Genomic DNA, 13,703 nt, shown 5'->3' with positions numbered 1-13,703 from the left:
AAATTGGGGTTAAAGCTTGTCCTACTTCCTTAGGTTCTTCTCACAGTAAGCTAAAGGAAAGTGATGTATGGTGACAAGTCATTTAATCAATAAAATCATCATTTCTGGTAGAAAAAAAAGGAATAAAATTAATTTGTTCCTCATACAGAAGTAGAAAACACTTTCAAATCCGCAACAGAGCCATCATCTTTTCTTCCTAAGGAAGTGTAAAACAAAAGACTTCCGTGCTTGGACAAAGAACATATGTCAAGCTAAGAGAGCTGTGTTTATTGCTTACGAGACAATCATCTATCTCTATCGACCAGTCACAGGGAGAAGATAGAACTTGACTTTGATGAAGAAATAGCACAGGCTGCTAAGGAATCACTGCCTACTATTTAACATTGAGGTACACAAAGCTTGTCCTAAAATTTAGTATGATCCAGGATAATCAAAACCCTTGGTGACATACCTGGCCCTGAGAAAAGTCACTTCGAATTCCTGATACAATTTCCATGCTGTGAATTTTCCATGATGTAATAATGTCGGAGAAAGGCAGCTACTTAGGGCAACATCTATGATCCTAAACCAGACTAAAACAAGGAAAGAAGGAGATGATGGATACCGCACAGCTCTTCTGGAGTCTCCAGAGAATAAACCAGGGAAAGCTAGGTAATATCCATGAGAAGTGGTGGGTAAACTCTGGATACCTGTAACTTTTAAAACATTTATTTTTATTATTTTTAAATTATGCTCTGTGCACATTTGCTGTGTGGGCATGTAGGTAAATGAATATGGGTGCTTGGGGGATGCATATGTTGAATAGCTTGGACCAGGATTTAGAGATGACTGTGAACTGCCTGACTGGGCGTGCTGGGAACTGAATGTCAGTCCTCTGGAAGAAGAGTACACACTCTTAACTACTGAGCCATCCCTGAATGCCCCTATCTGTAGTTTTAATAGCAAGGTAAAATAAGATATTTTATAACCCAGGAGAGAAAGCCTTAAGTCCGGCCAGGAGGGACAGACTTGCCTGTCCTTGCCTGAGGAACTCTCTCCCCTTACTAAAAGAAAATCCCCTTCCTAAAAGAAAAATCTGCTCTGTAATTTTGGAAATGGAGAGTTTAAAGAGGAAAAGCATGGGGGAAAGCCAGACAAAAGGTGGGCAATAGCAGCAGTGGCAGAGAGATGTCAAGGAAACCCTCATTTCTCTGCACTAAGCAATGATAGGCGCTGCTGCCTGAACACCATTTTCCAAAAGACCCTGGCTGACTCAGCAGTTTGACTGCCAGATACTCTTCGAATCACGCTCTTGGGAAATTCACAGCGTGTATTTTGGGACTATATGCTGAAACCTGGCCAGTAGAACACTGTTACCCTGTGAGAAAGAAACTTAGAAACAGAACTGTGCTTATTCTAGGAGGCAGAAATTTCACAAGAGCCATAGTATCCAAGGAAACTTAGGTTCAGCCTACAAGTAGCAAAGTAGACACCTGCAGAGATCATACAGGTGTGAGACCAGCATTCATATCCAGATTCCTGAAGAATGCCCAAACATGGGACGATCAGCATCTGAAACTCTACCCACTAATTAAAAACATAGCATCTGGAACCCTATGTTGTGATGAGTAGCTCTGAGGCATCAGTTCAAAAGGACCTCTAAATATTGGATATCCACATGTGGAAGAAAGAAACTAGACCATTAATTATTTCTCAACATGCACAAAAGTCAACTCTAAATGGTTCAAATACCTTAGCAGACAAATTGAAACACTGAGTAACTAAAGTCAACAAAGAAATCAAACAAAACCAATCAATGAATAGGTTAATGAAATGAACAGACAGTTCTTAAAAGGTGGTTTACAAATAAATAAGAAACATGTAAAAAAAAAAAAGTTCAACCTCCCTAACTTTCAGAGGAATGTAAGTCAGAACTACATAAAGATCCCATGCTACTCCACTCAAAATGATAGTCATCAACTCACAATAAAAGTTGGGGAAATCTTATATCCTACTGGTGAGACTAAAAACCAGTCCAGGCACCATGCAAGTTAGTAGGTTGCCTTATGAAAAAACAAAAACAAAAAATTAGGCTTACTATATGGCACAATTATAACACTCCTGAGTATTCACCCCAAGGATTCTGATTCCACTTATCACAGAAATACTGGCACATCAATGTTTACTGCAGTGTTATTGACAACAGCTAAGTTATGGAATCAGTATGGGTCCAAAAAACAGAGGACGGATTAAGAAAATGTGATATGTTGTGTGTACATGGGCATGTATGTTATGTATGTATGAATGAATTATTCAGGTATGAATAAGAACAAAATTATATCATTTGCAAGTAAATAAATGTTCAATTGAAAGTAAACATCTTAATGAAATAAGCCAGTCCACTGTTTCATTTCCCTTCTAATTTCATTATATTTGTTTGTTATTTATATTTTGCATATTTTTATAATTTTTGTACAAATTTTATAGTGAGCATATTTCCCATATAGTACCCTATGTTTTAGTTTTTGTTTGTTTGTTTGTATCCCTCTCTTGTCTTGTTAAACCTCTTTTATATAATTTAACAATCTTAGTTTTACCTTCAGGTCACATATGCATAAATAATTTTATGTGTTCTGTATTAATTTTAGGAACTGCAAACGATAAAAACATATAATCTTATCGTCTGAGAGGAGGTTCATGGGACAAGAGAGGAAAATGGGGGCACTCACTTAACTGAAATATAAGCATATATGAAAATGTTACAAGGAAACAACTTACTCTACATAGTTAGCATATACTAATATGTTTTTTAAAAAGAAAAGTAACACAAAGACTCACTCTGTAACCAAAAGGGAGTGTTAATTGTCTTGAGAGTCACCCTTCAGAGATAAGGTGTGTAGCATCCTATAAAAACTGAAGATCGCTTGCTATTTGATGCAATATCATATCTGATCAAAGAACTCATTCATAGCCAAAGAGGTCCACCAAGAACCATAGAAGATGATGCTTGCTGGTTGTCAGACAAGCTTAGACCACAATAACTCTCTTATATATTTCAGGACCACCTATCTAGACACAGTACAACTTGAAGTAACTTGTGCCCTTCCATGTTGTTAAAAACAAGTCAATCACCTGACAGAAAAGCATAAAGCTTGGCTGATATGATCTAAACAATGCCTCCATTGAGATTTTTCCTCTCATATGCCCCAGAGCTGTGTCCTGTTGGCAGTTAAAGGTACCTAGGGAACAGGTAGAATTGTGATTCTCTGTGTTTTTCCTCTTCTTCATAAAGTACCCATTACTCAATTAAAACTGTTGCCCTACAAAATGATTGTTAAGAAAGCTATAGTATCTCAAATAAAATTATTTTTAAAACTAGATTTGGATCCAAATACTCAACAGATGACAGGACTTACAAAATAATTATGATTAACATGGTAAAAATACTTTTAGTGGAAAAAGTATACAGCATACATGAAAAGGAGATTCAGTAGAAACTACCCAAATTCTCTAAAGAAATACTATGTGTGGTTTGAAATATTTCACATAGGTTCATGTATTTGAGAACTGGTCCTCAGTAAGATTGGACTCAAGAACAATTTGGGCACATTTGATAAAACAACAGTGAACTTAAAGATATGCCAACCCAAAGCAACCAAGACGAAACATATTAATCTGTTTTTAAATATCAAAGAGCTGTGAAATAATAATTATTGCATATCATCTGTTGTCTTAGTGTGCTTTCTATTGTTGTGATAAACATGTGAGGAAAAAGGTTTATTTTACCATATACCTTGTGTTCTATCATTAAGGAAAGCTAAGCACAAATCCTTATTTCAAGGCTGTTCAATGCAATTCAGTAGGAGGAAAAGGGTCCCAAGAGCAGGCAAAAAAAGTCAGAGATACTCCTCCCCCAACCCCACTTTTAGGATTCCCACAAGAACCCCAATCTAAACAACCACAACACATATGCAGAGGACTTAGCAGAGACCCATGCATCAATCTCTGTGAGACCCTGTGAGCCCTTCTTAGATGATTTTGTGGGCTTTGTTCACCTGGAAAGCTAGGAGAACGCAGGGCAGGGACCTGGAGGTACAACTGTGAGGACCAGAGTTAACCTAGAAGCCCCACTTGCCCAAAGACAGATAACTTCCAGGAATGCTAGGGGCTGTTGTTCATCTGAGAGAAGAAGCCACATATACTCCCTTCAATAAACAAGGTTGGTTGTTTCAACTACACAGAATGTGCTTGATCACATATAGATGGAAAGTACACAGGGAAAAGGTACATAGACAGGAGGTACACGGGCAGGAAGTATTTATGCTTGATTCCATTTGGACAAAGGTAGGAAATGTGGTAGCCTTTTGGATTTTGCCTTTATGAGCAACTGACTGACATAAATCAGGGCCATTCTCTATCTTTCTGGCCAGTATTTAGTAAAGCTTAGTTTAATTGGACAATCATGGATTTGGTCTTTCTCCTCAAAATTTCCAGGTTTCACATAACTTAAATCAGAGATCATGGAGGAATGTGTACTTGTTGCTCAGCTTGATTTATTTATGCTACTCAGTCCACTTGCCAAGCAATGGCACTATCCTTAGTGTGCTGGGCCTTCCCATGAAGCCATTAATAAAAAAAATGCCCACATGCAATTTAATGAATATATTTTCTCAACTGAAGTTTCCTCTAACTAGATGAACAGGCTAGTGTCAAATTGACAAATGTATGAGCAGGATGTGTGTAATTTGAGTTCAACAAAGATAAGAAAAATAAAACAAGATATAATAATAAATATTTGATGAGATCATTGTCATGAATTGACTGAAATTAATGAAAAATAAATCCCAGATATAAGAAAGTAGAGGACTCCAAGTAGGAAAACAATGTGTGACTAGTAAAAGACAACACTCTGATGTATACAAACGAACACAGACATGTCTCATTGCATCTGCTCTTATTTTCTTCAACAGGATACCACATTTTTAACATTTGAACATGTGCAGTGTCCCTGAGTCAGGAAATTCTGTTAATACAATTCTTTGAACAGCATGTGCTCATTTCATCTCTTTTTTTGCCACATTTGGTGATTATCATAACATTAAAGCTTTTCATCTTACATACAGTGTGGTAAACTGTGATCAGCAATCTTTGACATTAGTGCTATAATTGAGGACAACAGAAGTCCTTGTCCACATAAAATGGGAAAATACAAATATTGCATATGTCCTGTGTCATCTAACAGAATCTTTTCACTCTCTTTGGTCCTACCTTGTTGTCTGAGATATTGCAATACCAAAATTAGACCATTTAATATCCTACAATGACCTCCAAATGTTCAAGTGACAGTACCAGTTTGCATTTCTCAGTTTAAACTGAAAAACAGAAACCATTCAGTTTGTTGATAAGAATATATTAAAAGCAATAATAGACTAACAGTCAGTCAGTCAAACTTCCTGTCCATTTATTTTCCATATATGCTGTCACCTCCCTCCTACTTTTACTCTTTCCTTTATTCTCTCTCCCCCCGCCTCTCTCTCTCTCTCTCTCTCTCTCTCTCTCTCTCTCTCTCTCTCTCTCTCTCTCTCTCTCTCTCTCACACACACACACACACAACTTCAACTTACATTGTCCATAAACTTATGGGTGTGAGGCCATACACTAGAGCATGGCTAAACTAAGGGGATCCATACCCTTAAAAAATCTGACTCTCCCTGTGCCCAAAGCCATCCACTGTCCATAGCATCTTAGTTAGGTGGTATTTTATGAACTCTGTCCAACTCCATTCTAGAATGTTGACTAGCTTTATGTTGTACAGCCAACCACAGCTGCTGTGATTTTTAATAGATGAATAAAATCCCACTGTGCATATATACCACAATTTTGTTGTCCAGCCTTCTGTTGATGGACATCTAGTATGATATTTCCTTGCTACTAAGACTATTACAGCAATGAACAAAGATGTGGAGGATAACATATGCAATCAATTAGATATATATCTAGGAATGGCATAGATGGGACATAGAGTTCTATTTTTTTTTAATTCCATACTGATTTCGATAGTGACTGCAATAGTTTAAAAATCCCATCAGCAAAGACAGGAGTTTCTCTTTCCCTACAGGCTTGATAGGATTTCTTATCTTCTGTTTTATTGATCTCAACATCTCCAAATAGCTTTTATTTGCATTTCCTTTATGGGTAAAACATTAAATATTTTAAAACTGATGTATTAGATATTTGTCTCTCCTCTTTTTAAGAATCATTGGCTCATTTTCTTAGTTCATATTTTGATTGGCAGTTTTACATATTTGGGTGTTTAATTTTTGCAGTTCTTTATATATGCCAGACATCAACCCCTTGTCTGAGATATAAATGGCAAAAATTTTGTCCCATCCTGTGGGCTATATGCTCTTCAACCATTTTCTTTCTGTTAGAAACATACATATTTAGCAAGGTAGTGGTGATGCATGCCTTTAATCCCAACATTTGGAAGGCAGAGACAGGCAGATATCTGAGTTCAAGGCCAGCATGGTCTACAGAGAGAATTGTAGGAAATTCATAGCTACACAGAGAAACCTTGTCTTGAAAAACCACAAAAAAGAAAGATACATTTTATAATACTTTGCAATGTGAATCCAGTGTTACATATTTTTTTATGCTTTATATGTCTCAATTATTTTCTTCTTTTAATACATTTGTTTTTAAATTCTCTTTTGGAAAGTTTTTACCTAAAGAGCATCAAAGATGTTCCATTCTGTTCTCACTTTCTAGCATGAAAGTATGTGTTCCTTAGTTGACAGGTCTTTTCCACAACCTACTTATAAAATATTTATTTCACTTCTAATTATAAGAAATTTAAATAATTATATGTCCTTGGTATACTTTTCAGTGATGATATTTGTAATCTAAGAAATAAAGCTTGTCTGAAGATCAGAGGACAGAGCCCAGCCACAGAGTTAAACATAGGGGTCAGACAGTGGTGGCACACACCTTTAATCCTGGCACTTGGTAGTCACATGCCTTTAATCCCAGCATGAGAAAGGTTGAGAATAGAAATGATATGTCTGGCATAGAAAGGAATATAAGGCAGGAGGAGACAGGAATTAGGCCCTTTTGGGTGAGGACTCAGAGGCATTCAGTCTGAGGATTCAGGAAGACAGAATCTTCTTTCTTCAGCTGAGGAGCTGGCCAGGTGAGAAGTGCCTGTGGCTCGTTTCCTCTGATTGTTCATCATTTACCCCAATATCTGGCTCTGAGTTTTTGTTATGAAACCGTTTAGAATTTGTGCAATACTTTTCTTATTTCTTTTGTTTGAAGAACATTATGGGAAGGTTTTGTTAGCTGGTCAAGGTTGTAGTCTCTCATGACCTGACAGCTTTTCTCAAATTTGGCAACATAGAAACATTCTCCCTCCCCAGAAGAACTTCCTTCCATTACCCGCCCTTATCTGAAGAATGTCCTTGGGCCTTGAGGACTGACCTTATCAGAAAACTGTCTCTAAACTAGATACCTGATTTATCTTTAGCTTGAACCTTGGCACAGATTCTGGCTAGAAGCCTTCTTTCTTGCACATACTAGGAGCCTTATGATAGGAGTGTGCCTCTTAATGCAAATTAGGTGATGTCCCAGCCACTGTCCCCAACCTTTATAATCCCTTTTCTTCCTGGAATAAAGTGGAGTTCTAACACTTAGACATCTCCCTGGAGAGCTGTCTCTGCCAAATCACACGCCCCTGTACCCTGCTCATTCTTTTTGGCTCCCTCTCCCCTTGTGACTGCAGCCTAAGATCCCAAAGGAAGAGGAGCTGAACCGCAGAACATTGAAGTTTTTTCTACTCTATGAGTTTCATTTAATTTAGAAGAACTTAAGTCATTGTTTAATTATTTATTTGTTCCCTACCTTTCTCAATTATGCAGGCTATAATTGTATGTAAATTGTATCACTTCAAACTTGATCTTAGCTAATATCCTTGTTATATCATTTCCCTTTGACCTGTGAATTTATTCCAGTAAAATCATATCTTGCATGTGCAAGTTTGTTAACTCTTCTGTAATATTTATTCTGTAATTATTCTTAAACACTATATCTTAAAATATTGTATGATTATTATATGTGTATGTGGGTTAGTCTGCATGGTATATCTGTGTATCACTTGAATACCGAGTGCCCACAGAGGCTAAGAGATGAAATTGGATTCCCTGAGACTGGATTTGCAAATGGTTGTGTGCCAGCATTGGGATCCTAGGAATCAAATGAAGGTCTTCCTGAAGATCATCCGGTGCTATTAACTGCTGATCATATTTCTAGACCCTGCAAGCAGTACACATTTTATCACATTTTTATTAGGTCCAAACATATCTGATTTTTTTTCTGACTTTCATATATCTATGTAACTTTTGTACTAATGAGTACAGATGCAATATCCCTAAGTTTTTTTCTATTAATTCCATCAACCCTGGTTCCTGTGTATCGCTTTCATTTTATCCCTTATGTATATGCTTAATAATACTAAGTGTTGTAAATTTTACTTTTTATTTGGAGGATATTTTATATCCCTTTACATATCTTGAGTTTCATTTCTGATGAAACTGGGTTTCTGAAGGCAGTTTGAGGTCTTCCTGAACCACACTGAAAAACTTTTAGGAGAGACTGGATGTTGTTCCCATTAAGACTAATATTCTCTTCCACTAAGACACTAAAATTCAGTTTATTTTTCTCAGTTTTTTTTTTCAGAAAATGTAAAGTTTCTTGTTTTCTTCTTGCAAAAAAAAAAAAAAAAAAAAAAAAAAAAAAAAAAAAAAAAAAAAAAACACTGTTCATGGAGTCATTTAGGACTGCTATTGTCAATCCCATGTTTCTCCTTCTTAGGCTTCAGGGAGCTTCCTCCTACCCATGTGGAGTCCACACTTGGTTATGTATGCATCACATCTTCTTTACTTCTCTCACATTCCCTTGCAGCTGTTTTCTGTATTCTGTTCTGCTTTTCAAACTGAGTCCATCCTGTCTCCCCAGACTCACGTCTAGCTCCTCAGTGAATTGTTTAGGTTCTTTGTTCTGTGATGGGCTGAGGTACAAACTGTCCTGGTACAGCCTTCTTTTTATTTTGTTTTATTATTATTTTTTTTTTACATCACACAATGTGAGCACTGGTCTTCACTAACTAATAATGTCTTTGAAAACAATTGAATCATGATTGTTTTTTTCTGTTTTTTGGCTTCTTATGATGGAAAGGAGGCTCATTTATATTACACTATCAATTTGGAGAGCATAAGAAAATACTAATTACTTTTACTTATAAACATTTTCCCATCGCATTTTATACAACGTGATATATTTCATTTTGAATCAATGTATTAAAATATAAGGATCTGATATCCATTTAACTTTCAAGTATATTGAAATGATGAGTTTTGATAAAGTTTTTATTGGATTGAAGTTATCTTATTATTCTGATATGGTAAAGGCTTTAGTCATGGCCATCATTTATGATTTTTAATCTGTCATGTTGTTATTTATAATCAATGCACAGTAATTATACATATCAATAAGTTTTGCTGTGACATTCCCATGAAAAATACAAAGTTATTAAAGGTAGATGCACATGCTTGTTTGTTAGATCTTTGCTGTATTTTCCTATAATTTTTTCACAATTTGCATGTTATTTTTAAGTGCCATTAAAATAATGTCAGCATTAGTTTAGAGGAGAACCTTGATGCTAATGTCTAGATTAGAGCAGTTGGTAGGAATAATAAAACAAGAATCATCAAAACAACATCATGTTGTCATTGCTTAATAACTGATGGGACCATGACAGCATCTCAGACATGAAATAGCATGAATATTCATTCAGATCTCACCGTGACATCAGAAAGAAGCTCCAAGGGCATGCCCTTTCCAGTCTTTTGACTTCAGAGTAGATAGTCATGTCAAAACATTACCATATTTTGATCAGAAGCTTGTCTGCTTCTCTCTCTATTTGAAATGGCTATAAAGCTTTGGAATGGGATGTAGTCTTCAGATTTGAGCTTCAGATGCTGATTGAATACTAGGGAATAAGCTGGAAAATCAATAAACAGTAAGTTCTGAAGTTATAAAGCTGAGCTATTTTTTATCTAGAAAATTGTAATAGTTTGATTGTGTAATTGGTCCACATAAACTCAGAGAGTGTCACTATAAGGAGGTACAGCCTTGTTGGAGTAGGTGTGGCCTTGTTAGAGGAAGTGTGTCACTGTAGGGATGGGCTTTGAGGTCTCCTTTGCTCAAGGTTCACTCAGTGTGACACTCAGACCACTTCTTGTTGCCTGTGGGTCAAGATGTAGGATTCTGATCTCCTTCTCCATCACCATATCTGCCTGTATACCACCACGTCACACCATGATGGTGACAGATTACACCTATGAACTTGTAAGCCATTAAATATTTTTCCTTTTTAAGAGTTGTCACAATCATGGTGCCTCTTTACAGCAATAGAAACCCTAATGAAGTCAATTATTAAAATCATTCTAAGAATTCTCTTTAGATGAATAACATCTAACCTTCATGAAGAGAAACAAAAGTTTGTTCCTTGCTCTGTAAATGGCTTAATCTATTTCAAAAAGTTGATTTTTCTAATTTTGGCATATTTTCTTGGAAAATGAATATTTTCACCAGATATCAAACCAGAAAATATCTAACTAAATTATATTTTATGTGACTCTTATTTCTTGTGACCACAAAGATGTTTGCTTCTCTTATTTAGGGAGAGTAATGGTCCACACCCCCTCCCAAGAATCAGTATATTGCAATCCCTTTAGATTGTGCTATATCACCCCTAAGGTCAAAGTGAGGTAGCTGATGTAATTAAGAGCATTTGAAACAGGAAACTGAGATTATTCTGGAATAATAGTGTGAGCCCAAGGCTATCGCAAAGCCTTTTACAGAACAAGTATAGTTAGGAGGGTCAGAGTTAGAAAAGGGGCGTGATTATGACAGCAGTGGTTGGGACAATGCAGTTGCTAAGAGAGGCAGTTAGAGCAAAAATGTAAGTTTTTCCTTGAAGTTGAAATTTAAAAAAAAGTGTACAAAACCTGAAGGCAGCTCAGATAATTTCTAAATTTAAAAATAATTTTATAGTTTTAATTTCTAAAACTAAAAGGTGAGAAAAATTGTTTTAAACCCCTGACTGTGAAAAAATGTATAAAAGTTAAGGCAAGTGAACAATTCTTTACTGAGGCATTGTATTTTACCCAAATTGCAGTTGTTTTTCTTCTTTTACCATTAATAGCTGCCCTTAGTTTACATCAGATTCTGTGCTGTATTTGTCTAACCCACAGTCATGATGTTGCTTAAATGGAGCCTTTCGATATATGTGTTTTCTTGTGAAAATTACTCTCATTAAAATCAGCCTATACCACAATAGATCTCCAATAGTTAATAACCCCAACTATTAATGAAGGAGAGATTATCTGATAAGTGCAAATATTATTCATGTAAAGTCAATATAACCAATAAGTAAAGTTATAAGGTTTCCTGAATTTTCTGTACTCATCTTTACAACACCTTAGTTTTATTTTGAAACTGTTGCCCCAGTGAAAACACCCTGGAAAGGTGACATATCTCCTTCACAATATCACTATTAAACATCTTCAGTGAGAAAATGCAAGCTTTAGGGCTTTCCTCCATATAACTAGTATAATTATGTAGGAAAAAAATATTCATCAATGTTGGAAATTTTCTCAGTCCAAACTTTAAAGGTACTAAAGAGCTTAATTCACGTTAGGAAATTACAGTGTATTGGTTTGACACATCTGGATTTTCTTTTTGGTGTATAAAAATGCTGTGGTGGGGTTAGGAAGATGAAGGTAAAATAAACCAAAGAAGTGTTTATCTCACCTATAGACCTTCCTAAAAAATTAAAATTTGCATAGAAAGAGATGATAAATTATATATTGAAATCAGCAAAATCAAATGGAAAATGAATTCTAGTTGTTTAGTGAGTAGAGTAAAAGAGTTATTTGCCTTTGAGCTAAGAGATCATATATTAAGTGAAAACTCTTAAAACTATAGCAGGTATGTCAGAGCCTATACATTGAACTGAGGAAGTCAATGCAGCTGATTTGTTTTCTTTTTGTTAAATTGACAACTCTCACCTTTATTGATATAATGAATATGTTCTTTTCACCCAAATTTTAAAACTCTAGAAACTGGCTCTAAAATTTTCAAAGTATTCTTTCCAGATCATAATCATGAGAATCACTAGGATGTGTGTGTGTGTGTGTGTGTGTGTGTGTGTGTGTGTGTGTGTTTCTGTGACAATGTATGTATATGCATGTGTGTGCCGTGGATGCTTGCATGTATGTGTGCATGTTTGAGTGTGTTTGTGCACGAGTATATGTGCAGAATATGTTTACGTGTGTGAATGTATGTGCATGTGTGTTTTAATGTGTGCAGATGTGTGTGCATGTATGCATGCATGTGTGGTGTGCATTTTTGGATGTGTGCGTATGCATGTGTAGTATGGGTGTAAATGTGTGGGTGTCTGTGCATGTGCAAATGTGTGCAAGCGTACATTTTCAGTAAAATTCTGGAAGTAAACTCTCTAGTCTTACCATCCTCAAGTAATGCCTTAACAGCTTTCCTTTCTGGATGTAACATCACTTTGCCTCCTCAAATAAGATATTCTGGATATGATTTATCAGCAAGGATTTATTAGACAGATTTGCTTAAGAAAATGGGTTAGCAAGAAAGAATTATCAGCTCCTCAGCTCTGTCAAAACAAACAGTAGGCTTCACACTTAGATTCCTTTCAAGTTTCGAAGCTGTTTCTGATAATACTGTCATCACTTTGTATTTTTAGGTTTGCAAGTTCAGCTCTTAAAACGTTGCTTTGAGTTTCAAAGCATTTTTTTTTTGTTTACCCCATATGCAATGTATATGCTTCAACCAAATCAGTGCTGCTGACTTGTTAATGTGATGTCAGGGTCCATACAATCACATTTCAGCAAGTAGGGATACACAAGAGATGGGCATGAATATTATTTTTAATCAACCCCTGAATTGCCCTTTTTATTTGCCTAAGAAATTAAAAGGATGGAGCTTATGCAATAGGATGAAAAGTACTTCAATTTGGAATCAGTATTCTCCTTAATTCATTCCTTATTTTTGAAAGCTTACATAAAAATAGGAATATGAAATATAAGATGTTTAGAATATTATTACATTACAATATTACAATTATTACAATATTATCTATATAACCATCCTGCTACATAATAATCAATAATTATTAATTTTTTACTTTAGTTGATCATGTAATAAAAATTCTGTACATTAAAATTATAACATTTAAAATTGTACTATTCATTTTCTATTTGCAGGACAATTTTAAAAATGAAACACCTAGAGGATGTGGAGTAAGGGGAACACTCCTCCATTGCTGGTAGGTGTGCAAACTTGTACAGTCACTTAGGAAATCCCTACGGCTGTTTCTCAGAAAACTGGGAATCAATCTACCTCATGATCCAGCAATAGCTCTCTTGGGTATATACGCAAATAATGCCCATTCATACCACAAAGACATTTGCTCACCTATGTTCATAGCAGCATTATTGGTAATAGCTACAACCTGGAAACAACCTAGATGTCTCTCAACCAAAGAATCAATAAAGAAAATGTGGTACATTTACACAATTGAGTACCACTCAGCTGTGAAAAAACAATGACATCATGAAATTTGCAGGCAAATGGAT

Source organism: Peromyscus leucopus, chromosome 12 (genome assembly GCF_004664715.2).
Source record: "Peromyscus leucopus breed LL Stock chromosome 12, UCI_PerLeu_2.1, whole genome shotgun sequence".
In the NCBI taxonomy this organism is placed as follows: Eukaryota; Metazoa; Chordata; class Mammalia; order Rodentia; family Cricetidae; genus Peromyscus; species Peromyscus leucopus.
This window is presented reverse-complemented; position numbering follows the sequence as displayed.